We start from the raw sequence: 27990 nt of genomic DNA, 5'->3' as shown, positions 1-27990 counted from the left end.
CTCCTTCACAGGCCAGGGTGGGTTCCCTGTCACCCTTCCCAACCATTGTCTGCCTCGGGGTTCTGGTAGCCCCACCGTCCTCAAGATAAAACCCAGCTCTGCAGCCTGGAAGGCCAGGCCCTCGCACCTCCCCACCTCACCTCCTGCACCTCCTGCCTCTGAGCCAGCCATGCTGCAGTGCTGGGCCTTCACTGGCCTCCTGCCTGGCACTTGCTGCTCTGTCGGCCTGCAATGCCCTTCATACTTTTCTGCCCTTGGCCCCTTCTCATGGCTCCCCAACTCGTTCCTCTAAGGCCCAGCCCAGGTGCCCCATCAGGTGACCCTTTGCCACAACACTTACTACCCTGTTGTCACTGTTGATGTCTATCTCCCTCTAATGCAGTGGTTCTCAACCTTCCTAATGCTGCGACCCTTTAATACAGTTCCTCATGTTGTGGTGACCCCCAATTTCATTGTTACAAATTGAACATAATTAAAGCATAGTGATTAATCACAAAAACAATATGTAATTATATATGTGTTTTCCGATGGTCTTAGGCGACCCCTGTGAAAGGGTCGTTCGAACCCCAAAGGGGTCTTGACCCACAGATTGAGAACCGCTGCTCTAATGGGATCTCCTTGAGGACAGGCCTAGGATCCATCCTGTTCATAGTCACAGCACCTAGTATTGTCCTTGTCACTTGGTCAGCCTCCATGAATATCTAGACTAAGAATTCTATCTAGTGATTTCTGGGTTCTCTGATCACTGTCTTTGAGCTAGTCATTACGTCAATGTATCTCGTCATCTTCATCAGAACCCTGTGAGGTAGGTGCTGCACTACCATTTTATATATGGGAAAACTAACGTTCAGAAAGGGGGAGTTAATATCCCACCTTCTTTTTTTTTTTTTTTGAACTTTAATGTACAATTTATTTTTTATTTTTTTAAATTTAAGTTCTTTATTGTTTAATGTATTACATAAGTCTCCATTGACCTCTCCTCGGCTGCCCCCAACCCCCAGCACATGCCCTCACTCCCCCAACCCCCATCTGTGTCCATTGATTATGCTCATGTGCATGCATACAGTCCTTTGATTGATCTCTTACCCTCTCACTCCCCTTCTTCCCTCATAGGTTGGACAATCTGTCTGATACTTCTATGACTCTGGTTTTATTTTTGTTCATCAGTTTATATTGTTCATTATATTACACAAATGAGAGAGATCATGTGATATTTATCTTTCTCTGACTGGCTTATTTCGCTTAGCATAATGCTCTCCAGGTCCATCCCTGCTGTTGCAAATGGTAAGAATTCCTTCTTTTTTATAGCAACGTAGTATTCCATTGTGTAGATGTGGCACAGATTTTTAATCCACTCATCTGCTGATGGGCACTTAGGCTGTTTCCAAATCTTAGCTATTGTAAATTGTGCTGCTGTGAACATAGGGGTGCATATATCTTTTCTGATTGGTGTTTCTGTTTTCTTGGGATATATTCCTAGAAGTGGGATCGCTGGGTCAAATGGGAGTTCCATTTTTAGTTTTTTGAGGAAACGCCATACTGTTTTACACAGTGGTTGCACCAGTCTGCATTCCCACCAGCAGTGCAAGAGGGTTCCTTTTCCTCCGCATCCTCACCAGCACTTGTCATTTGTTGATGATAGCCATTCTGACAGGTGTGAGATGGTACCTCACTGTTGTTTTGATTTGCATCTCTCGGATGATTAGTGACTTTGAGCATGTTTTCATATATCTCTTGGTCTTCTGTATGCCCTCTTTCGAAAAGTGTCTCTTTAGGTCCTTTGCCTATTTTTTTGATTGGACTGTTTATCTTCCTTTTGTTAAGTTGTATGAGTTCCCTATACATTTTGGAGATTAAACCGTTATCAGAGATAACATTGCCAAATATGTTCTCCCATGCAATGGGCTTTCTTGTTGTTTTATAGATGGTTTCTTTTACAATGCAAAGATTTTTATTTTGATGTAGTCCCACTTGTTTATTTTCTCCTTAGTTTCCATTGCCCTAGGAGCTGTATCGGTAAAGATATTGCTACAACAAATGTCTGCTATTTTGCTGCCTATGGCTTCTTCTAAGATTTTTATGGTTTCCCACCTTACGTTTAAGTCCTTTACCCATTTTGAGTTTATTTTTGTGTATGGTATAAGTTGGTGGTCTAGTTTCATTTTTTTGCATGTATCCATCCAATATTCCCAACACCGTTTATTGAAGAGACTATCTTGATTCCATGTATGCTCTTGCCTCAATTGTCAAATATTAATTGAGCATAATGGCCTGGGTCGATTTCTGGGTTCTCTGATCACTGTCTTTGAGCTAGTCATTACGTCAATGTATCTCGTCATCTTCATCAGAACCCTGTGAGGTAGGTGCTGTCACTACCATTTTACATATGGGAAAACTAACGTTCAGAAAGGCGAGTTAATATCCCAAGTCACACCATGAGTCTGCGGTAGGTCTCCGGGCCCTGGAACTGCAACCCGCTTGGAAGGAAGGCCCTGCTGAGTTCCCGGAGTGATGACTGAGACATGGTGTTGGATCCGCATGGGGTTCCAGTTACATAGGGCTGGGCCGGCTCCAACAGCCTTGTCTTGCTTGCTCTCTGGAGGCCTGAACCATCCTGCCTCCCTCACCGACCGGGAACTGTGCTCCTCAGGTTTCCCAGGGAGGGGCCCAGCCTCTGATGCCAAACGCAGCCTGGAAGCTCTGACTCTCAGATGCCGGAACGCAGCACCCAGGGGAAGCAGCCTTGAGGCAAGAAGCCTGATCCAGGCCTGTGAAAGCCTCTGTTCCACCTCTCCATAAGCGGGGCCAGCCATAGACTTTGTGGGACCCAGGGTAGAATGAAAATATTGGTCCCTTGTTCAAAAACTAATAAGAATTTCAAGACTGGATAGCAGAGCATTAAATCAAGTGAAGGGCCTTCAACGTGTGGGGCCCTGTGTTACTGGGCAAGCCATACTCACACCCATGAAGCCAGCCCTGTTCTCAGGCCTTGGTTACCTCATCTGTCAACTGGGAGAATGATGACCAACTGGCCAGGCAGTGGTGAAGGTAAGGTTGGAGATGTAAGCAGGAGGTCCAGTGGACAGCGTGAGAGTTAGGTAGGGGTCCCCATGGATGTCATTTGTTATTTAGTTCCCAGTACTGGGTAGCAGAGCAAGTCTTTCCAGGGGTTTGCTTTCTCGCACAGCTCCTTTTCACAGACTTAAAACTACAGCTCAGAGAAGCAAAATGACTTACTCAGAGACTCCATGAGGGAAACCAAGATTAGAGGCCTGTCCCTTGTTTATGGTGTTTTTTTGTAACACAGGCAAAAGAAAGAGAGAGAACGAGTGAAGGGCAGGAGGGAGGTGTGTGTGGGTGGGGTGGGGGGAATGCTGCTCAGCACAAAGAGGGCCACTGTGCAGACACAAAGCCCTGACCACAGAGGCCCCTGCGGGGGCTGGGCCAGAGGGTGGATAGAAAAGCCGGTGGTGACTGGGGAGGTGCCAGGAGCTGCCTCTCAGTCCCTCCCTGGTTGTGATGGGGGTGAGGAGATGGCACGCAGGAAGTAGGAAATGGGTTGAGGAGGAGGAACGGACTCAGGGGTGTACCCCTCACCCCAGCCCCAGGCCTCCAGAGCCAGCACTGTCCACACCGCCTCTCTCCAGCTCCCCCTAGGAGCCCGCCAGCTTAAGGAATGCCCCCTCATGCCCCTAACCACCCCTCTTTCCCCCACCTCAGTGAGTGTGGGGCTCAGGCAGCTGACTGAGACAGGCCAGTGAGCCAGGACAAGTGGACTAGGGAAGCTGAGGCAGAGAGCTGAACAAACTGAGAGCAATTTCCAGCAGATACAGGAGGCCACCTCCTTAGAAGTAACATCTAGGCCTCAGCTGTATTTCAGCTCCAGACCCAGAAAAGCAACAAAACCAGGTGGGCAACACCAGGACCAGCTGCAGTGACTGAGGACCCCCTGCCCTGACTCTGACCAACCAGTGAAGACCACAACCCTGAAGACCACACCTAGAAAACTGATGGATATTCTGTTGAAACCCTCCCCTGAGACCTCCCCTAAGATTCCTGCCTGCAACAGAGAGATAAAAGCCTCAAGACAAAGGATCAGCGACCGCCCTCCCCCCCAGGAGCATGCCCCCCTCCTCCCTCCTCCCTCCTCCCCCCACAGAGGTGCATCTCCCAAGCTCCAAGGGACCCCACGAGACTTGCAACCAAGGCAGCAATGGGCAGCCCCAGTTTGTCCTAAACCTGTCCCCAGTTCCTGGTTTTCTCTGACTTCTTAGTGAGCCAAAGCAGTCCCGCCCAGGCTCACTTCCCCAGCCCTTTCTTGTTTCACTGTCCCCAGCTTTAATGAATTTCCTCAAAGATTCACCTGGACTCATGTTGTGAAGTTTGTCCTACATGAAGTCAAGAGCCCGCACACTACCAGCTGGCCCTCGGCAGACCCGTTCAGGGCCAGGACCCCTTTCTGGTAACACTGACCATTTACAGTCCCAACCTCACCATCCTGCTCAGAAACTTCTGGCTACTCTCCATCACCCATGGGAGGACGAAGCCTAAGCTCTCAGTGTGTCATTCAAGGCCCTTGTGACCTGCCCCAACGACCTTTTCACTCCCCTGTCCCTACTTCCCATCAGCCCCCCACACCCTAGTGTTATGGGACAGTCCCCATTCTCCAAACCATTCAATTCTTTCACACACACCCCTATGTTTGCTCATGCTTTTTTTCCTTCCTGGAGTCTTATTGCAGATATGTAGGGGACATTGGTTTATTTATAGTCTATAGTTTGTGTATTTTATTTTTTAGAATTTACTTTATTTTATTTTTTAAATGTATCTTTATTTATTTCAGAGAAGAAGGGAGAGATTAGAATCATTGATCAGCTCCTCCTACATGCACTGTACTGGGATTCAAGCCTGAAACCCGGGCATGTGCCCTGACCAGGAATCGAACTGTGACCTCCTGGTTCATGGGCCAACGTACTGATCCACACCAGCTGGTCTGGATTATATATTTTTAAATAATAAAAGTATCCCCCTTTTGTTTCATTTCACGCTCTTAGCCACAATTTTTATTATTTCTTATATCACTATTACCATCTCCTACTTTGCACTTATTTAATACTAGAGGCCTGGTGCACAAAATCCGTGCATGGGAGGGGGTGTCCCTCAGCCCGGCTTGCACCCTCTCTAATCTGGGACCCCTCAGGGGATGTTCGACTGCTGGTTTAGGCCCCATCCCTGCGAGATAGGGCCTAAACTGGCAGTCGGACATCCCTCTTGCAATCCAGGACCTCTGGCTCCTAACCGCTCACCTGTCTGCCGGCCTGATCTCCCTAACTGCTCTCTGCTACTGGCCTGATTATCCCTAACTACCTCTGCCTTGGCCCCACCACCATGGCTTTGTCCGGAAGGACATCTGGTCTAATTAGCATATTACCCTTTTATTTGTATAGATAGCTTTGTCTGTTTTTATGTAAATTTTTCTTTGTCATTTAATGTTTTTATTTAAATATTTGAATAAGTTATATATTTACATGTTTCAAAAATTAAAAATATTAGCAAAGAAGGATATACAGAGAAAAATCTCCCTCCATTTCTCTACCCAGTTCCCACCCCTCCCCTTCACATCCTAAGCTGGAAGGTAGTTTTTTTTAGTTCCTTGTATATCTTGAATTTCTTTATGCAAATACACATATTTCTACTTTGTTTTTTTTTTAAACACAAAAATGTAGCATACCATACATATGACCTTGCACTTTATGACCTAATTGTATCTTGGGGATTTTTCTAAATTGGTATGTTGGAAGCTTCCTCATTCTTTTTAGGGGCTGGATAGTATCCCATTGTACAGATGTACTATAATGTACTTAACCCGTCCTCTATTGGTGAACATTTGGGTTGTTGCCAATTTTGCTAGTATAAATAATGCTACAATGAATGCCATGAAGATACTTTTTGTCCATGTAGGAAATATCACAGAAACATTATTCTTTTTAAAAATATATATTTTTATTGATTTCAGAAAGGAAGGGAGTGGGAGAGAGAGACAGAAACATCAATGATCCTGCCTGCTTCACACTGGGGATCAAGCCTGCAACCCAGGCATGTGCCCTGACCAGGAACTGAACTGTGACTTCCTGGTTCACAGGTTGACGCTCAACCACTGAGCCACACCAGCTGGGAGAGAAATATTATTATTAGATCAAAAGGATTGTGTATTTATTGGATAATAACTGTCAAATTGCCTGCTATTGGGGTTGTACCAGTTTATCTCCCATCGATATGAGAGAACCTGTTTCTCCACAGTCTTCCCAACCCTGTGAGATTACATTTTTGGAATTTTGCCAATCTGATAGGTGAAAAATCATATCCGAGTGTAGTTTGAATTTGTATTTCTCGTATTTTGAGTGCATCTTTTCATAACAGAAGAGCCATTTGAGATCCATTGCATTTCCTTTTCTATTATATCCTTTGGCCATTTTTCTATTAGGTCATGGGGCTTACTGATTCCTTTTAACTTTTAATATTTTGGATTATCCCTCTGTATGTTACCTGAATTAAAAATTAAAAATTATTTTTCCCAATTTATCATTTTTATTTTGACATTCCTTGTTTTTTTAAATTTAATTGAGGGAGAGAGAGAGAGAGAGAGATAGATAGATAGATAGATAGATAGAGAAGAGATTTGTTGTTCTACTATGCATTCATTGGTTGCTTCTTGTATGTGCCCTGACCGGAGATGGAACCCACAACCTTAGCGCATTGGGAGAAATGATGCTCTAACCAACTGAGCTACCCGGCTAGGGCCAGCCTTTTCTTCTTCTTCTTTTTTTTAATGTAGAGTTTTTATTTTTCAGCAGTGAATTTATCAATCCTTTTTCTTATGGCTTCTGGATTTTTGAACCATAACTAAAAAGGTCTTTACTACTCCAAGATCCCTTCCCTATGTTTTCTTTTAATATTATTACATCTCAATTTTTACATGTACATCTTTAACACATTTAGACAGTCTGTGTTATTTTTAAGTATTTCTTGTAAGCAGCATATAGTCTAGTTGAATTTTGTTTTTCAACCTGAAAATGTGAGAATTGTTGCCTTCAATAGAGAGGAATAGAGTGCAGAAATAAAATGGAGTCGCTATAGCCAAGCTGCTAAATTACTAAATCAAGTAGGCTGAGGTATGAGGAAAGATTCTATTCTTAGTTTTAACTAGCCTAAGAACTTAAACTTTTGAACTTTCCAATCTTGTGTCAATGCCTGGATATCTTAGTATATCTAGATAATTCTCTAGTTACTCCCTGAAGGGGTAAGAAAAGAATGTTGATTATCCATACCACTATATCTGGAGGATGACCATCTCAGACCAATCCAGAGCTAAGAATGTAGGACTGATTCTACTATAAGAACCCTCAGTTCTTCTTTCTTCAGAACACTTTTAGATATTGCCTAGTTGCATTTCCAGTTTGCCTACCTTACAACCCTTGACTAAATCTTTATCCTTTATTTCTAGCCAAAGCCTCCAGACTCATTTTTTTAGTTTGTTTGACAATAACATAGCTTAATTTATTTGTTAACTGTTTAATACGTGATGTAGTCTCATTTTACTTCTTTGTCTTTATGCTTCCTTATTGTTGCTTTTTAGTATGTATGTATTTATTTAATCTTTATTGTTGAGAGTATTACAGATGTCTTCTCCCTTCCCCTGCCTCCCCCCGCCCCCATTGTCCTCTCCACTGGGATCCCGCCCAACCCCAGGCTTTCATCACCCTATTGTTTGTGTCCATAAGTTATGCATATATGAATATGTTATTTTTTAAATATTTTTTTATTGATTTCAGAGAGGAAGGGAGAGGAAGAGAGAGACAGAAACATCAATGATGAGAGAGAATCATTGATCAGCTGCCTCCTGCACGGCCCCCACTGGGGACCGAGCCCACAACCCAGGCATGTGCCTCTGACTGGAATTGAACCCGAGACTTCTCAGTCTGCAGGCTGACGCTCTATCCACTGAGCCAAACTCGCCAGGGTTGAATATAAGTTCTTTGGTTAATCTCTTCCCGCCTCCTCTCCCCGCTTCCCTCTGAGATTCTTTAGTCTGTTCCATGTTTCCATGCCTCTGGTCCTATTTTATTCATCAGTTCATTTTGTTCATTAGATTCCTTGTTTGTTTATTTTGATTTTTAGATTCAATAGTTGATAGGTATGTATTTATTGCCATTTTATTATTCATATTTTTATCTTTTAATTTCTTTCTTTTTTTGTTTTGTTTGTTAATCCTCACCCAAGGATATTTTTCCATTGATTTTTTTTAAGAGAGAGAGAGTGGAAGGAAGGGGAAGAGACAGAGAGAGAAACATCAATGTGAGAGACACATCAATTGGTTGCCTTTTGCAGGTGTCCCCACCGGGGCTGGGGATCAAGCCTGCAACCAAGGAATGTGCCCTTGACTGGAATCGAACCCGGGACCCTTCAGTTCGTGGGCTGATACTCTATCCAATGAGCCAAACTGGCTAGGGCTCTTCTTTTTAAAGAAGACCCTTTAACATTTATTGTAATCTTCGTTTGGTGGTAATGAACTCCTTTAGCTCTTTCTTGTTTGTGAAGCTCTTTATCTGACCTTCAATTCTAAGTGATATCTTTGCTGGGTACTGTTACTATTTCCAGTTGTAGGTCCTTGCTATTCATCACTTTGAATATTTCTTGCCATTGCCTTCCAGCTTGCAAAGTTTCTGTTGAGAAATCAGGTGACAGTTATATGGGCGCTCCCTGATAGTCCACTAACGGCTTTTCTCTTGCTGCTTTTAAGATTCTCTCTTTGTCTTTAATCTTTGCCATTTTAATTTTGATGTGTCTTGGTGTGGGACTTTTGGGTTCCTCTTGCTTGAGACTCTCTGCGCTTCCTGAACTTGTATGTCTATTTCTTTCACCAGGAAAGGGAAGTTTTCTGTCATTATTTTTTTCAAATAGGTTTTTTGTTCTTTGCTATCCAGTCTAGATTTTTCTTGTTTTTATCTTCTGTAATGATTAAGAAAGTAGAACTCTAGTCTGTGGTTCCATAAACCTTTAGATTAGGTCAAGCACATATATTTTAATTGATAGGTATCCAATTACCAAAGTCAAGAAAAGGTGACACTTTTTGAATAGACACTGAGCTGGCTGCTTTCCCTGAGTCTCTACTGTTGTGGCATGTTACAGATGAGGAAACAAAGCTCAGAGTGCTACGTGGCTTGCCCAATAATGTTTTATGGTCTCCTCCGGATGGTGAGACATTTAGCAGACTTCAGCCCGTCAGGGCCACCTCTGCAGTTGACTGGAGGAAATCACAGTTAGACAACATTGCTGAAGGGGGGGGGGGGGGGGGGGTTCAAAGTAAAATCTCCACAGGGATTTAAAATCCCCACAATGGATTTCACAAGAGTTTCACAGCCCTGTGATATCAAACTCTTGGATTTCTGATCATTGAAACATCATGTCTTGCTGTATTTTGGTTTGCATTTCTCTTATGAGTGAGATGAAGCATCCTTTCCCGTGTTTGAGAGCGATTGGCATTTCCATTTCTATTCACATTTTTTGTCTACTTGGGAAGCACCCAGCAAATAACCACTACACCAAAGCTTCCTGGGGGGTGTGCTTGTCTTAAGGAATACCAAATGGATGATTTTGAGTTTTATTCTGTTTCTGAAAAAAGATCATTTCAGAGATAAGCTCTTCATCTGAATCTCCAGAACAATTTTCTTCCTCCTTGTGTGTAGGATCTTTTCACAGGTACCCTGTTGATTGTTTTGTTCACTCTCTCAACCACGCAGAAATAAAGCCAAACCAGGCATCACCTCCTGACCCTCTCAACTTTATTCGGCATTGCTTAGTAATGGTAGAACTCTCAATTCCACCACCAGACAGATGGTGTAGACCAGTGATGGCGAACATTTTGAGCTCGGCGTGTCAGCATTTTGAAAAACCCCTAACTTAACTCTGGTGCCGTGTCACACATAGAAATTTTTTTATATTTGCAACCATAGTAAAACAAAGACTTACATTTTGGAAATTTATTTTATATATTTAAATGCCATTTAACAAAGAAAAATCAACCAAAAAAATGAGTTCGCGTGTCACCTGTGACACACGTGTCATAGGTTCGCCATCACTGGTGTAGACACAGGAAAAGAAAAGCTGATGGGATGGATTAGGGAATTATCTCCATCATCTTCAGTAACAGCTGACACTTAAACAGCTCTATGTTGTCTGTCTCTCTATGTATATATCTAAACCATGCTACATAGTATATATAGTATATACAGTATATATAGTATAGTATATATGTAAATTTATTTTATATATGTATTTGTGAATGTGTATATATATATAAACTATTCTGCGCTAAACTTACACACACATGTAAATTTGGTTCTCATAACAACTTTACTATTTCCAGATGCCAAAGGTGAGGTATAGAGAGGCTAGGTTACTTGCCCAAGCTCACACAGCTAACACCTTCTGGAACCAGTACTCTATCCAGGCTTTTTGGCCCCAGGATCCATGCCTCAACCACGCTGGCTTGGAAGACAATCCTGTGTTCTTGGGGTATGGCCAAAGGTCCTCCTAGTGAGTACTGCCCTGGGTCCCTGAGAGACGACTAGGCAGTGGAGATTACTCTGTTTTATCTATTTTGGAACCCTTAGTTTTTCATTCATTAAATCCTCTGGTTCATTCATTCAACAAATATTTACTGAGTGCCTATATATGCCAAGTCCTGTGCTAGGTGCCAGAGACACCAAGATCAATTAAATATGGTCTCTTTCCTTAAGGGGCTTGTAGTAAAGGCGGGCGAGCACATGGTCAGTGAATGACAGGATGACACATACTGTTCTGTTCCAGAGGGAGGAGCAGATGGTGCGTCATCCAAGAATGTGTTTCTCAATCTCTTCCCTTGTACCATCTAGTTAGTGCAATTTCTCCTGGCACTTTGCCTCATGACCTTCTCTTATCTTTAGTTTATATAGTATCACCGCAAGCTTTTGTATTTTTGCATATTGTCCTGATGATTTTTACGGTGGGCTGTTTAGTCATATCTGCTATCATTTCCTTCTTGATCCCCGAAATGTCGCCTTGCTCCTGTAAGTGATGGGGTGTCTGGAGGGGTTGTGACTAGAGCGGATGGGCACTTTGGAATTAGCACTCTGGCTGTAGTGTGGACAATAAATTGAACAGGGGAAATGAGGTAGGCAGCTCGGTCAGGGTGAAGGATGAAATCTGAGCAAAGGGAAGGGGAAGAGGGTATGGCTCCAGGAATTATTAAGGAAATGAAATTAAAGGGACTTACCAATTCATACAGTGTTTAATGAACATCTACTAAGTGGCAGACACTACGCCAGGTGCCAGGAATACAGTAGGAAACAAGACATATATACAGCCCCTGCCTTCACTGAGTTTAGAAGGGGAAGATGGACAATTGGAGTTTTTATGATAAAAGATGATAAATGATGTGACAGGGGAAGTACAGAAAAACAGAAGGGAGAATGTGAGGGGGTGTGAGGGAGGAGTCTGATGCCAAGATTTCTGCCGGGGTTGCAGGAGTAGATGGTGGTGGCATTATCTGAGCCAGGAAACCCGGGAGGGCAGGACCCCATGGATGTCACTCTGAATCTCCCAAGCTGGACAGGCAGGAGCAGGGGAGGTGGTAAGCAAGTGACTAGCGAATGCGTAAATAAATGGGAAGCCCCCACCTGATTCTGAAAGAGGAAGATGGGGAGTGGTCCAAAAAGAAACTTGAAGTTTCAGGAAGCCCAGCAGTTACTCAATACCCACAAACCGTTAGCTTCTTCTCAGTTACCCAACGGGCCACATGAGACAGCCGTGACTCTCTCCCAAGGGCCAGCAACTAGAGCTGGGCTGCCATGACTCGGTGTACCTGGGGCCTGGGCAGCAGGCAGACTCAGCATACCCCTGGCTATTCTGAGGCCACAGTGTGGGCCTCACAGGTTATTGGAAGCCTTCCTGGAACCGGAGGGAGGAAAGAACCAGCTCTGCAAAGTTAGGGGTCCTTCCTCTGGCTCCTGCTCTGCCTTAGCATCAAGCCCCTGGCTCTGGGTCTGTCTGCCTCTATGTACGGTCTGGGACTGGGTGATCCCCCTTCTCCATCCCCAGCACCCAGCCCAGGCAACCCTTCTCCCCAGCACATAGCAGTAAATGTTTCTAGAGTTAGTTCAGAGAAGCTTGGCCCGCAGGGGCTAGCTTCTCCCACCCTCAGGAGAAGGTCCACCAAGAGCCACACAAACACAAGCCCCATTCTTGGCATGCGGTAAGGACGCCCTTGGTTACAACCCTGCGTTCATGAGCTGAGGCTCTGAAAGCATCAGACCAAGTGGGAGAAGGCACCAGCCCCCTGCCCTGCCACTACCCCTGTCAATATCTGAGTCTTGGAATTGTAGAATCTTAGAATCTGAAGGGTAGGAAGGCCCTCCCTGGGCTTGACCTTTAACTGCCCTTCTGTGGAGTTCCAATTGTCCTGTCCAGGCTCTAATCACAATGCCCTTGGCAACAGGAACTCACCCAACCTGAGACCTGAGACCTGCCTATGTGACTTTCTGGAGGGGTAGGGGGAGGGAGCACCCTCTCTATCTTCAAGGCCACAGAGACACCACCTGCCTCCAGGGCCCAGAACAACCCACTAGAGCCGCGGTTTGGGGGTGGGAGGGAGGGGGTCTCTGCAGCTGTCACCTCCAGCATTCTGCCATCTTTGAGAGATGAGGAAGTGAGCAAGAGGTTCTTTCTCCAAGGCCACAGTTAAAGTGTCATCACATGCAATAACCAAACCATCAGTGGGACCACATTAAATTCAAGGACAGAAAAATAGGCCATTACCAAGCAGAACCCTGAAGTGTTGCGGACTCCTTTGAGGTGGTATGCAATAGTGGTTAAGAGCACCTCCGTGGTGTACCAGCTAGGCAACCGGTGCTTAATCTCTCTGAGCTTCAGCTTTCTTATAGTTAACACGGGTAATGATGCCCGGCCGGCGTGGCTCAGTGTTTGAGCATCAACCCATGCACCAAGAGGTCACCGGTTAGATTCCCGGTCAGGGCACATGCCCGGTTGCAGGCTCCATCCCCTGCAGGAGGGAGCCTACTGATGTTCATCGATGTTTCGATGCCTCTATCCCTTTCCCTTCCTCTCTCTCTAAAATCAATAAAAATATATTTTTTAAAAAATGGGTAATGACGCCAAACTGGTGGGCTTGGTGTGTAAACTAAATGAATGTGTGTCGAGGGTCAGCCGAGGGCAGCACAAGGGAGGTGCTCAGTGAGTCGGGGCTCCCACATGGTGATGTCTGGAGACCACGTGAGCTGCCCACACCACCCCTGGCTCCTCGGAACCCCCACACTGGCAGCCTGTGTTTCCTGCCAACGCAGGTGCATCTAGGTGGCTAGCCACCTGCAGCGACGTGGGGAGAGGAGAGGCCCGCTCACCCTGGCCGTGGCCCAGCACCATTGGCTGCACCCAACTTGTGGTCTCCTCACCCCTCAGGTCTTTTCTACCTGGGAGTGAGCTAGGGCTCTGCTTCCTACTCTAGAGTCATTTATTTGTATGGCTCTTCAAGCAAACGTCATATGTTTGCTCAAGTTTCCCAAGTTCCTGCTGGGAACAGGGCTGTGTGTGCAGGAGGTCCAGGGGACCAGAAGAACCACTGAGAGTGGGGACAAGATGCGGGGGGGTTGCACACAGAGCTGGGAAGGAAGTGGACATGTGAAAACTGCACCCCACAACTACTCCGATTAAATTCATTCACAACAAAGCTTCCTGTCCCCGCCACACGCCCTGACTGTAGAAATAATGCCTCTACATTACAGACATTATGAAAAAAAAACAGAAAAAAAGAAAACACAAAATAAAAAATTCTGACAGTCTGGATCCACACAGATAACTGCTGTTAAGATTTTGGTGTATGTTATACTAGAGTTTTCTATGCATTTTACTTTATATAGATATATAATTGCATACTCCACTTTTTTTTTTCATTTACATTTACCATAACAGCATAAGCATTTTCCTGGGTTTTTAAAACCTATCCAGTTAAATCCTACCCTGTTGATTTTAGCCCATTATTCTAATGAAAATCCTTAACCTGTGTTGGGATTTGGCTGCCTCTTCCCAGGACAGAATGGTGCTGGGTGACAATCTGGAGGAAGGGATGAGGGAGGAGGAGAAGAATAGCTGAAGAGGCGAAGAAGAAGGGGAAGGGAAAGGAGAAGGAGGAGACAAAAGCAACGCTACAAGGTTCATCCTCTTTGTCCTTCTCTGCCCCTCAGACTGTGTTTCTCAATATTGAAAAATCCGAGGGCACTTACCTGACCCCCAGAGTCACCTGGGCTCACTCAATGCCCTTCTGACACTTTCCCCTGTTCATTCCATACACCCAAATCTACAAGGAAGGAGATCCCACCTTGAAAAAAGCCTTCTTCCCCAGGGGCCAGTCCTGCCAACCCTGAGCAACACAGGCCCTGCTGCAGCCGTCCTGCCCACACTTGAGTCCTCTGCCCACTTGTCACATGACCTGGAGTCCAGGGCTCTGTAGTGCGGTCACTTTCCCTTGACCCAGAGTATACCCAGCATGCCAGAGAGTCCCCAGACTCCAGGTGGGCAGGCAGAGTGTGGAACAGAGCAGAGCAATCACCCTCTCTGCGCTGGATGCTATGCCTCTGTTCATGCAGCCAACATTGACTTGGCTCATGTAGAGATTGTGGTCAGCTCAAACTCTGAGCTTCTTTTTGCATAATTGTTGGTAAACCAGTTCTCCCACATGCTGTGCTTGAACAACGATTTGAAGAAATCTAATGTAAGACTTGATACTTTGCTCTCTTTATATATTTGCATTATGGTTTTTAGCTCTCCCTCCTGGCTTCTTATCATGGGTGAATTTGATACATGTGTGTCGTGTCTTTATACAACCTATTGGTAAGATGGTAACCTGAACTGGGCCCAAGACAGAAATTCCCTTTCCCAGAACCCCTGCATAAGTTTGATCAGCTTCCTAAATACCTCTGAGGAAATCACCTTCTTAAAACATCCAATCATGCACAGGTATACACACAAAAGAATTGAAAACAGGTACTAAAACAAATACATTATATATGTGATTATTCATAGCAACACTATTCACAATGGCTCAAAGGTGGAAACTACCCAGATGTCCATCAATGGATGAATGGTTACACAAAGTGTGGTTTGCCCTGGTGGGTGTGGCTCAGTTGGTTGGGCATTGTCCTGTGCACTGAAAGGTTGCCCGTTTGATTCCCAGTCAGGGCACATGCCCGGGGTTCGGGCTTGGTCCCCATTGGGGGGCATGCAAGAGGCAGCCGATTAATATTCTCTCTCTCTCAATATCAATTTAAAAATCTTTAAAAAAAGAAACAAAGTGTGGATAATGGGATATTACTCAGCCATAAAAAGGAATGAAGTTCTACCTGGTGGCGTGGCTCAGTGGTTGAGCATTGACCCATGAACCAGGAGGTCATGGTTCGATTCCTGGTCAGGGTTGCAGGCTTGATCCCAGTAGGGGGCGTGCAGGAGGCAGCCAATCGATGATTCTCTCTCGTCATTGATGTTTCTATCTCTCCCTCTCCCTTTCTCTCTGAAATCAATTTTAAAAAAATATATTTTTTTTTTACAAAGGAATGAAGTTCTGATACACGCTACAACACAGATGAACCTTGAAAACCGTATTCTATGTAAAAGGAGTCAGACACAAAAGGTCACATATGATTTCATTTATATGAAATATCTAGAATAGGTACAGGGCCCAAGGGGAGAGGGGAATAGTGAATGACTGATTAACAGATATGGGGCTTTCTTTTGGAATGATGATAATATTTTGAAGCTAGATAGAAGGAGTGGTTGAACAACACTGTGAATGTGTAAATGCCACTGAATTGTGCGTTTTAAGATGGTTAATTTTATGTTCAGTGCATTTCACCTCAATAAAATAAATTGCATCCGCAAAAGAAAAAGTGCAATGATTTCAGCAGATAGCCTCGTGCGAGTATCGGGCACACTGAGATGAATGAGACCTGCTTCCTGCTGAAGCTGGGTTGAGCCCAAAATCTTTGAAGCTGAGAGGGGCTACCTTCTGAGATTCACCTTGCACATTGTGGGTGCCTCTCACTGGTTACTATTCTGACCACCATGCAGACAGACTTCCAGAGCTGCTGCCCCTCCCATCGTAGTGACTTGGGCTGGTACGACACACAATGCATCCTCTTCGTAACTTAGCACTGGAGAAACCTGTCAAACACAACCTGAGCCATGTGATCAAGGTTAGCATTAACCGTAAGTCATGTTGATCTTATGTACTTTAGATCTGAGGTGACGAGAATGTCACTATACCTGTGTGATCTTACTCCCAAGACCTCATAAATCCCATCTAATCATGCGGAAAACACCAGAAGAAAAAAACAAAAAACTAAGAGATAGCCTACAAACTGTCTGGCCAATATTCCTCAAAACTGCCAAGGTCATCAAAAACAAGGAGGGTTTGAGCAACTGTCCCAGACTAGAAAGGGGGTAGGGAGGCATGATGATGATTCATGTGATGTGGTACCTGGGACAGAAAAAGGACATTAAGTAAAAGCTAAAGAAACCCAAATGAAGTATGGACTTGAGTTAGGTAATAATAATGTATCAATATTGGTTCATCATTTGTGACAAATATAAGATGTTACAATAGAGGGACAAAGGAGGGGTGTATAGGAATCCTCTATACTTATCTTTGCAACTTTTCTGCAAATATAAAACTATTCTTTTAAAAAGTTTATTTATTTTTAAAGCTTATTTTAAAATATTATCTTAAAAAAAATGCAATCTTTGAAAGTCCTTCCTTATAGGGGCTATAACAAGGCTGTTCAGACAGAGATGACACAGGAAAATGAACACAGTGGAGTGTGACCTACTGGTATATCAGATGACACTTGTTCTCTGGGGGACTAACTGATCCCAGGGACTTGCTCTCTGACCTGCCTCTTCCTGATTTGGGAGCACCCCTATAGACACCAATACCTTTAAAAAATCCAGACTAAGAGAGTCAGGGTCTCTCCTCCATAGCCTGGGACCCCACAGCAGCTCTGCTTTGCAGGCCCTGAACCACATACCTTCCCCAAGGGACTTACACCAGGAAGGACTTAAGATGAGACATCTCACTGTGTTCCCACAGGGCGGAGTCTCCAGGACTGATGCTTACGTTCTAAGTCAACAGTAGAACATCTTCACCCAACATAACATCCACAGATGCCCCCGCCCACTAACCAGGGGCCATTTCCTTCTCTGATGAGCAAACATTCCTCCCTTTGGTGCAGGAGGCCATCATGCCTTTGATGGAGGCCTCTCTCAAATACAACTGCAGGGCAGGGAAGTGTAGAAATTAAGAGGGAATTAAGAGGGATGGTTTAGCATAGACAACCCTAGATTCAGATCCTGATCCCATCACTTCTTAATTTACAAAAACACGGTGACCCTCAGTTTCCACAACTATAAAATAAGGATACTAATAATGTCTATTTTATAGGATTTTTGGAGGATGAGATGAGGTAATTCATGTACTTAGCACAGTATATGGTATAAGGTCTCAGGCTTCTGTCAAGGTCCTAGGATGAAACTGATGAGAAGGTCACAGGCTCCAGGGAAGTGGCACCTGCCACTAAGGCCACAAATCCGTTATGATACAGAAGCCAGAATAGAGGGGAGGGCGGGCTGGATCATGGAGCCAGTGGAAGGAAAGAAAGGGAGTTTATTCGTGGCCAAACTTCACTCTGCGTGTTATCAGTGAGGAGACTATTGCAGAGTGGCTCTCAAGGTCTCGTGCGTGGTCTACACCCAATAGTACCTTACATTTACCAGTTTTACATTATAAAACTGCCCTGTGAGGACTAGCCCTGAACCAGGCACACACCTAGGGAGCCCAGGAAGGTCCAGGAGGTCCAAGACATGCATTGATGTGGCCTGAGTTTCTGGAGTGTCTGTGATGTGCCAGACATTACCCCTCTAGTTGCTGGGCCATGAGGAGGCCTGGGTGGTACACCCAGGGACAGTCAGGGTGGCAAAACAGTCAGAAGTCTCAGGGTATATAAGCCCTAATTGGACCCTGGTGCCCAGCAGTGTGCTTGGCACACAGTAGGTGCTTAATTTTTTTGGGGGGGCGGGGGGGGGTTACCAAATTACTTTATTTGAAGGAATGATATAAATGAAAGAACAAAAGTAGATTGTTTGACACAACTTATAGAGAAGGTAAAGGCAACCCCAACTTGATTTCACTGCCTTGGTGACCAGGGAAGTCAGTCCAGTGGGTATGGGAAGCCAGCATAAGGTTTAGCTCTCATCACTGTCTCTCAGCGTGTGCTTGTCAAAGAGATACTGCACCATGTCAGATTTCGGGGGCCTCCATCTGGCACAAGTTGGTTATATGGTCACCCAAGTCTTTGATAGATTTCACCTCATTCAGATAATGAGTCTCAATTAAGTCACACAAATGAGGGTTGTCTTTGTCAGTGGCTGGTTTGTACGATTCCGGTGGTGACTGGTTCACACTTTTCCCAAGTGTAACGCACACTCCATTGCATTCAGCCCTTCCCCCCAGTCATCACAGTCAGGTTTCTTCAAATCCTAAAGGGTCATTTGGCCACCTCATTGGTTCCATCAGTTTCTCAGCATGTTCTTTCTCCTTATGAGGCTGGTGAAGAAAATATTTGACAAAGTGTTGAGTGTTTCCTTCCACGTCCCGCGTGGATGAGGGTTCAGGAACTGGACGCGGAGCCGCACACAAATGAAAATGAAAAGACAAGAGATAATTTGGAAATATTGGGGGACCGGACGGGCAAGTCCAACTCAAGGGGAAGGACTTCCACCCCTGCTTAGGCCTCACCAAGCTTTTATTGATCTGGGATGCACCCATAGCATAGCCCTTAGGCAGGTGACCCCCCATTAACAGGCAGACTAGCCCATCAGCAAGGATTTACATAATAATAAATGGGGGAGTAGATTCAGCTACCACTGTCTGGACCAGGGGTGGGCAAACTTTTTGACTCGAGGGCCACAATGGGTTCTTAAACTGGACCGGAGGGCCGGAACAAAAGCATGGATGGAGTGTTTGTGTGAACTAATATAAATTCAAAGTAAACATCATTACATAAAAGGGTACGGTCTTTTTTTTTTTTAGTTTTATTCATTTCAAACAGGCCGGATCCGGCCTGCAGGCCGTAGTTTGCCCGTGGCGCCTAGCTCCGACCTTTGCTAGGGCTTCAAAGGCACCCAGCCTTCAGGGGGTTCTCTGTCTACACTTATCAGATAGTAAAGGCAATAAACAGTTTGAATCACAACAAAGTGATTCAAAGCCATGTCATCTCGGTCGAAGTAGTAAGACCTGAACAGGTAGATATAGGAGGCATAGAGTGCCAGGTTGACCTGGCAGTTAATGGCGGCCTCTGAGTTCTAGTGGTAGTTCTGGTGCACCTGTGAGGGAGACTAGGTTATCATGGTGGTTATCAGTGGGAGTTTTGGGGTGGTCCAAGGGCACTGTGAGGAGGTGGTAGAGGGCTGGCTCTGAGCAGCAGGCTGGAGTTGGGGTCTCATATGGGTTCCATCCAAGCACTGTTGGAGCAGGAAACTGTGGGAACTCTGCAAAGACTGTCAGTAGGTGCTTATTGAGCAGGCAAATGGGAGAATGCAAGGTCCCTGTTGTCAGTAGAAATTCCCAATGTGAGGTGTGAAAGAGGGGAAGTTTTATTCAGGCGAGTAGTTTGCAAACAGGGAAATGCAGCCTCTGTTGGATGCTAAAAATTTATCTTTTATGGAGAAAGTTCCCAGCCTGGTTCCCAGTTTGGTCCATTGTTATGCAAATGAGGGATCTAAATTTTCATAGCTGATTGGTCCAAATAGTACAGCCCTGACTGGTCAGAACTGTGCATCCTGATTGGTTGTTGTGGAGCAGTTCTGATTGGTCAGTATAGGTGCAAATGAGAATATAGTTGCACAGTTCCCATTGGACCATCAGGTCTCTAAGTCCACTGGTCAATATTATACCGGGAACTCCCTTAACAAGGTTGACTCAGCAGAAGCCCAGTGCTGGAGGTTGAAAGCTCAGTCTGCAGCTTTCCCCTGAGACACAGTGTGTGAGGAGTTTCCATCAATATTGTCTGCTAGACTCTGGTTATGAATTTGGGCCCAGTTTCCCAGGGGGAGTCTTTCTTGGTAAATATATCCTTCTTGGGGTTCACACTATCCTCAAGGCTTTCATGGTCCAGCAGGGGAGACATGGCACACCACACACCCAGGAAGAAGCTGGCCTAGCAGTGGCCGTTGGATACCTTGAGGGAGTGAAGTACTTCCTGGGTGACGTGTAGGAGGATGGTGTGAGCCTGGTTGCAGAGCAGGAACACTGCTGCATGTACAGGGCCTAGAGTGCTGGGCTTGCTGCATGACTCAGTCAGGGCAGGGCTGTGGGCTGGAGGAAGGGTGGGGCACCCAGGAAAGTGCCAGTAAACCCCAGGAGGAGCCAGCCTCATCCCTTCCTTCCTTCCTTCCCTCCTTCCTTCCTTCCTTCCTTCCTTCCTCCCTTCCTATACTGCTTCTGGGCAAAGGCCACTGCAGAGGTTCACGGATAAACAACAGCTTTGATGGCATCTGCAAAGATCAAAAGGGCATAAAACACCCTGGCCGGTGTGGCTCAATGGTTGAGTGTCGACCTCTGAACCAGGAGGTCATGGTTTGATTCCTAGTCAGGGCACATGCCCAGGTTGAGATCCCCAGTAGAGGGCGTGCAGGAGGCAGCCGATGGATGGTTCTCTCTCATCACTGATGTTTCTATCTCTCCTCCTGTCTCCCTTCCTCTCTGAAATCAATAAAAAATATATTTTTTAAAATGGCATAAAACTGGAATAATTTTCTCAGTACCAAAAATAAGCAACAGCTCAAAGATTACTTTAAAAAATAAGGGCATCTAAGTGTAATTGAGTTGGAACATCAGCATTGGGCAAAGCTGGGTTAAAATCCTGGCTTAGCCTAAACATCTAGTGCAGTGGTTCTCAACCTTCCTAATGCCACGACCCTTTAATACGGTTCCTCATGTTGTGGTGACTCCCAATTTCATTGTTACAAATTGAACATAATTAAAGCATAGTGATTAATCACAAAAAACAATATGTAATTATATATGTGTTTTCCGATGGTCTTAGGTGACCCTTGTGAAAGGGTCGTTCGACCCTCAAAGGGGTCACGACCCACAGGTTGAGAACTGCTGATCTAGTGCCTAAACTCCCCCAGCAAATCACCTAACTTCCTAAGCCTCAGTTTCTTCTTTTTAAATCTGGCACTGGAGCCCTAACTGGTTTGGCTCAGTTGATAGAGCTTCGGCCTGTGGACTGAAGGGTCCCAGGTTCGATTCCAGTCAAGGGCATGTACCTTAGTTGCGGGCACATCCCCAGTAGGGAGTGTGCAGGAGGCAGCTGATCGATGTTTCTCTCTCATCGATGTTTCTAACTCTCTATCCCTCTCCCTTCCTCTCTGTAAAACACTCAATAAAATATATTTTTTAAAAAAATCTGGCACTGGAGATTATGTCTGTAGGGGTCCTGGCCCATCCAGTAGGGGTTCAGTGACGTGTAGGTAGACATTGCCTGTCACTGTCACTGCACCACCCCAGACCATGGCTGTGAAGGGCCTGGGCACTCATGCTAAATGCCACAGGGGCCCCCGCAAGGGGCAGAAAGTCACTCATCTTTCCTAATATTATTGAGTGACTATGATCATCTAAAATTTCCCCAGCAACAGCCTATGCCCAAGAGGAGAGAACAGTGTGGTCACCTGGTTCTCTCAGTCAGCCCCAAGGAGCTCACCCATCTCGCAGCTCTCTGTCAATCCATCCCCTGTGTTGGGTTCTCAGCCTAGTCCTAGAGGGCATGAGAGAAGAGGAAGGCCCAGCCCCTGCCTCCAGAAGTTTGGACTCTCACAGGCCAGGCCACAGTGAGTAGTAGCACATCTGATATGAAGCCTCCCAGGCCATGGGTGCACAGCACCTGACAGAGCTGCCCAGTTCTGGCTCTTTGCATGGTGACCTCTCAGTCTGGTCTGCACTGTCCTCCATGCCAGCCACACTCCTCTCCTGGTTGTTCCCTGCACATGCCAGGCCTCCTCCACCTGTGCTTTTCCCTCCATCTGGGAGGTCCTTCTTCCAACTCCGATGGGGAAGGTCTGCTGGGAGGCCCTCTCTCCTTGGTTCTTCCTCAGCATTTTCATTTCTTCCACTAATATTGACTGAAGTCTGCTGTGTGGTAGGACTTGAATAAAACAGAACATGGGCCCCACTGGGCACATGGATGCCTCAGTCCTTGTGAAAGGGCAATTATCACCTCATTCTGTGATTGTTTGTATATCTGTCTCCCCACTAGCCTGTGAGTTCCATGGAGCAGGGGCTGTGTCTGTCCTGATCTCTGTTGTGTGTTCAGCACCTGCTACATAGAGGGTGCTCAGTTGGTTGAATGGCTCCATGTCAATGTCAGACAATGAGTCTGACAGCACTCTGGGAACTCAGAAGAGGCAATCCTGATGCTAAAGAAAATCCAAGAAAGGGTTCCTGCAATGGGTATAGTTTGCATAGGAGGGGAGGGGGGCAGGAATAGAGCAAGGGTGTGGAGGTAGGAATGATCCTGGGCTGTGCCAGAGATGGTATGAAGACCTTCATGCCTTACTGGGAGGAGCAGTGGGGAGGTTAGCTGAATTCAGGCCAGGAGGAGTTCAGGTGCTGCCTCTTAGAGCCTTAGGGCCTCTCTGCCTTTCTACACAGTTCTTGGTTTCCCCTACCTCCTGGTTCTCTCTCCCTCATCCCTCTATCTCCTAACAAGGCATCAAGAAGTCCATGGGCAAGGGTCTCAAAGAGCAGCAAGGTAAGTGGCCAGAACTCTGGTCATCTGAGAGTCTAGGACAGTGGTTCTCAACCTTCCTAATGCCGTGACCCTTTAATACAGTTTCTCATGTTGTGGTGACCCCAACCATAAAATTATTTTTGTTGCTACTTCATAACTGTAATGTTGCTACTGTTAGGAAACGTCATGTAAATATCTGATATGCAGGATGTATTTTCATTGTTACAAATTGAACATAATTAAAGCATAGTGATTAATCACAAAAACAATATGTAATTTATATGTGTTTTCCGATGGTCTTAGGCGACCCCTGTGAAAGTGTTGTTCGACCCCCACAGGTTGAGAACCGCTGGTCTAGGACTTTTCGATGTTGAAGTCCCAGCTCCAATCACCTTCCCCACCTGGAGATAAAATACAAGTCACCCAGTTAAAGTTGAATTTTAGATAAATGATGAATAATTCTTTAGCATAAGTAATATTTAGGACATGATTATACTAAAAAATATTTGTTTCTTATCTGAAATTCATAGTTTTATTTGCTAAACCTGGCAACCCTTTTCCCACCCACCCCCGCCCCCATTTCAGAATCTGTCACTCACCTCTGCCTTGAGCCTTTAGGGAACCATCAGAGCAGTCCTGGAACATTCTGACAGAATAGGAATCCAGGGCTAGAAGAAACATTAAAGGTTGTTTAGCCCACCACGCCCTGACATGTGGACTAGGAGACTGAGACCCAGAGCGGACAGGCACTGGCCATCTCCTGGGCCCCTTGCAACTCCTTGGCTACTACATGGGCCTCCTGAAGAGCAGAAGGGTCCTAAGGAAAGGCAGTGAGTCTCATGTTTCTGCTCTGACACCCCCACCCCCACCCCCACCCCTACTGCCGGCATTTTTCTGGATCCTGGCACCCCCGGGTGAATCATCTCTACCTGCCAGGCTAGATCTAGGGCAGTGCCCAGGCCCAGGCGAAGCTGAGCGGTCCTGGATGGAGGGGTCTCATGGGCAGGGGAGGGTGGGTGGGACTGGACCTCGTGGGAAAGGCTGGTCTTCCAGGCGGCTCATTGCCTGGCCATCCCCTCAGGCCCTTCTGATAGCCAGGCCAGGTGGGACCCTCAGAGATGTCTCAGCTCGCCGACCCTGCCAGCCTCACTATCTCATCTCACAATGCCGGTCCACTAAGTGCTGAGCATCCTCCAGCTCCTAATCCTTAGATTCCTCCACCGTAGTCATCTGGAGAGTCCATGGTAGGAGTCAACTTGTACCCAGGGGGAATGGATGAACAAAGGAAGCAGAGGCAGGGAGTCGGGGCAGGGGCTTGGCCAAAATCACTCACACAAGCAGGGTTTTCTCTGTGGAATAACCAGTGGAACCTGCCCACTCCTACCCTGCTCTGTGCTTCTTCATCACACTTTTCCCTCCTTGACATTCTATTATGGATTAGTTTGTTGTTGTTTTTTTTTATGGCCAGTCTCCAGTTAAAACAAATCCTGTTCACCATTTTGAGATCCTAGAACCAAGCCTGGCACTGAGTAGGTGCTGAATAAGCATGTGTTGGAGGAAATTTCCCCTATTCCAGTTCACTTTGTGTGGAACATATTACATGATGCCGTAGCCCCCCACCCACACCCATCCTGTCCTCAGACATGCTCTGTGCTGGGCTGTGAGCTCCCCAGCTCGGGGTCCGTGGCTTCCTCCTCCAATCGCAGCCCAGCCTTGGTCCTGGGACTAAGAACATACAGCAAGGGCTGAGATGGAATGACAGTGGGTTTAAGGGTGCTGCTTGGTGAGAGGTTGGGCTCTCACCTGTCTGGCCCAGTGCACCCCTGTGGACCAGACAAGCCCCCCAAATCTGGGCATGGCCAGGGAGCTCAATCTCAGAGTCACACCGAGCTGACCACCCCCAACCAGTGTGGCCCATGAATAACCCTAAGCCAGGAGCTGATAGCCCGTTTGCCTCGCCATGTTACCTGGCCCGTCCCCACCCCTGCTGAGCCTCCTTCTGCCTGTCTGTGCAATGACAGCCTCGGGCTGACGGATCTCTAAGGTCTACCAGCCCAGCCCACCGTTGGCTTGTTCCTACTCCACCCCAGACCTACGCACCAGCTTCTCCTGGTGCCCGGGGGTGTCCCTTTTCCCAGGCCCCAGACCCTCCCCTTCGTCCTGGTCACACCCTTTGCTGTTCCTATTGCCTGTCCTTCTCTGGGGCCCAAGTCCAGGTCCTGTCTTGCTTGGGGCCATGGGACTGTTCTGGGGGTACCTGGGACACTTCAAAGTCATCCAGAGAACCTTTCTCAGGGAGGATCTGTCCAGACCTGCCTGGCCCCAGCCCTCTGACCCGTCTCCGCCCTACTCAGACACTCCCTGGTATGTCCAAAGCTGAGCTCTGCATCTTCCGCCAGGCCTGCTCCTCTCAATCTCAGCAAAGGCGCCTCCATCCAGCTGGTCACCTGGGCCAGGATCCCGAGATCACTGTTCCTCCCTGCTCTCATCCCATCTCTCGTCCAGTCCTTGCCATCCCTCTGTGACATCCTGGGCCTTGTCCACTTCTCACCTTCAGCAGCCTCGGACTTCATCTTCTCCCCCTTGAACCTTGAAAGCAGAGGGCTTCTTGACACCACTCTCTCTGTCTTTAGTCCGTGCTCCATGCAGCAGCCAGAGAGGGATCCTACTGGCAGCAAATCCAGCCTCATCACCCTCCTGCTCAACACTCCTCCGTGGCTCCCCATTGCCCACAGGATAAAGTCAGTTGGTTGGCCTGGCATTCGAGGTGCTTCAGGGTCTGGACCCTGCCAGCCTCACCAGCTCATCTCACAATGCCGGGGCACTGAGTGCTGAGCATCCTCCAGCCCCCAGCCGTGGCCCAAGGCATTCCTTCCGCCTGGAATGCCTTCCTCCTTCCTAATCCTTAGATTCCTCCACCTTAGTCATCTGGAGAGTCCATGGTAGGAATCCACTTGTACCCAGGGGGAACGGATACACAAAGTTTTTCTCAGGGTGCATGTGTGTGCTTTGAGAGCCAGTCAATATTATCTATTTATTCACGAACACCTGTCCTTGTTTCAAAAAGGATTTGAAGTGGGCTGTTAAATATTTGTTGAGTGCCGGCTATATGCTGCAAAGCCCCGTGCGTACATGCGCTTACCCACACTCCCCCTTGCAGACACAAGTCCAGGGAGCCACAAGGGCCAGGGCACAGGGCTCCAGGGCTATGGGATTCAGAGGAGTTGAGAGCAAGGAATGGGGAGCTAGGCAGGTGGGGAGCAACACCGAGAAGGGCATGGCAACAGGCAGGAACAGAGGCAACAGAAGGAGCAAAGGCTGGGAGAAGGGGGAGGACCCCAGCTTCCCTCCGTGACCCCTGCCTGCATTTTCCTTTCCTCTTGCCCAGTCAGCCTTCAGACCTGTTCCCCTGCAACATCACTGGATGGAGGACACAGCGAGGATAGAAACAGTGAGGGCGAGGACTGTGGGAGCCACTTGGGCTCCAGATGCCCCGTGAGAGGGAGCCGGTTCCCCACAGGAGGGAGCCTAGGTTCTCAGCCAGCTGACAGCCCGGGGGCACAGCTCACTCCAGAGTTCCCAGCGCTCTTTGCACCCTCCATTCATCTCCTCTGTCCCTCCCAACCAGTCTGTATGTATCACCACATCCATTTCATCAGGGAGGAGACCAAAGACCAGTGTTGGTGACAGCAAGGACTCCATTCCTTTGTCCTCAGAGTCTAAAATCCTTCCTCTATCCCAGGTGCCATCTGCTCCTGACCCTTCGCAGCTGGACACAGCAAGGGGGCTCACGGAGTAGGTGTTAGGTTGGCATGAGGGAGGGGTCCCCTCTCTGCACCCTCCAGGCAGAAAGGCACTAATGGCGGGGCTTGACCTCCATGGGCTATTTTAGATGCTGGGCCCCTCTGCGTTTCTACCCAGCCCTAGAACCCAGTTGGGCACCAGGAGACCTGGGCTCCTGCCCCAGCTTTGCCATCACTTGCTTGTGACCCTGGTCAAGACCTTGGCCCCTCAATCTTTTTCTAAGGTGCTGAGCTCCTTGGTCTCTGTGACTTCTGGGTTTCCATGGGATTTGGTTTGTCTGTCTGCAGAGGCTGAGAACAGGATCAGTTCCCATCCCATGCTGCTGGTCACCACCAAGGGGTGCTCTTCAGGCAGTGGAGATGGTGGCCAGGGGTTAAGGATTCTAGTTGTATCTGTTGCAGCCAAAGCTGAGGCTGGCCTGCTCCACTCTCCGCTGACTTCAACACTGAGTGTCTGGGAACTGACCCAGGTTGAGCTGAGGCAGCTGTCAATGCAGCCCTAAAATTAGCCCCAACAGGAATAGGGAGGGGGCACTGGCCCAGGCTTCAGGCTCCCACAGTGAGGGACTGAGCCCACACCTCACTCAAGGCCGGGGAGGTCAGCCAGAGTCCTGGCAGTGAGCCTGCCATGATGCTGGGTGGGAGAATCACAAATGAGCACGGACACATTTCAGGAGGGGGATTGAAGGAAGGCGCCCTCTACCAGTTGCTTGAGCGCTGAAGTGACTCCCAACCCCCAGCTTGTCAGAGGCCTGGGAAGGACCAGGGAGGAGCCTTGCTATTTATATTCTTCTAGAGCAGGGTTGGGGGCCAGCCTGTCCTTCCAAGGCTGAGTTGGATAACCTTATACCTCAGCACCACTGCCAAGCACAGAGGAGGAGGCAGGAGGTATAGCAGCCTTCTATGAGAGGGCTGGAGACATGGGGACAGACCCAGGGCCCACCCCCTCCCACTCAGGGATAGCAGCTCTGCCCACGCCCCTCCCATCTGCCTTGGTGCTCTGAGGATCTCACTAAATGCAGATTCTGATTCAGAAGGTCTTGGGTGGGGTGTGAGAGAGATTCTTCAAGGTTCTAACAAGGTCCTAGATTGGTCTGCAGACCACACATTGATCATGAATCTTACTTCCTGGCCAGCCTGGGTGGACCCCCAGACCAGACACCCTCTCTTCTGTCCACAGGTAATCCCCACCCCCACCCTAGTAGATCTGGCACAAGTGCATGTGATCTTGGGAGCGTGCGTGCAACTGGGTAGGCATGGGTGAGTGCACGAGTAAAGCGGCAGCAAGGATGAGT

At 47.2% G+C, this 27990-nt stretch overlaps 1 long non-coding RNA gene and 1 pseudogene across 1 annotated transcript; both read right to left on the bottom strand.

Moving 5' to 3' along the window:
- Positions 1 to 18345: 18345 nt before the first annotated feature.
- LOC139018431 (ferritin heavy chain-like) lies at positions 18346 to 21870 on the bottom strand (annotated as a pseudogene).
- Positions 21871 to 23188: 1318 nt separating this feature from the next.
- LOC139018197 (uncharacterized) lies at positions 23189 to 25840 on the bottom strand. The gene is made up of 3 exons (XR_011472896.1): positions 25444 to 25840; positions 23492 to 23560; positions 23189 to 23293 (listed from the first exon to the last, which is right to left on the bottom strand). It is a non-coding gene; the product is annotated as an uncharacterized lncRNA (long non-coding RNA).
- Between the last annotated feature and the right edge of the window lie 2150 nt (positions 25841 to 27990).

The sequence above is a fragment of the Myotis yumanensis genome, unplaced genomic scaffold (assembly GCF_028538775.1).
Source record: "Myotis yumanensis isolate MYYU_CA2020_CCGP unplaced genomic scaffold, mMyoYum1.0.hap1 SCAF_10, whole genome shotgun sequence".
In the NCBI taxonomy this organism is placed as follows: Eukaryota; Metazoa; Chordata; class Mammalia; order Chiroptera; family Vespertilionidae; genus Myotis; species Myotis yumanensis.
Note: the sequence above shows the minus strand (reverse complement) of the source record. Positions and strands in the feature narration are given on the sequence as shown.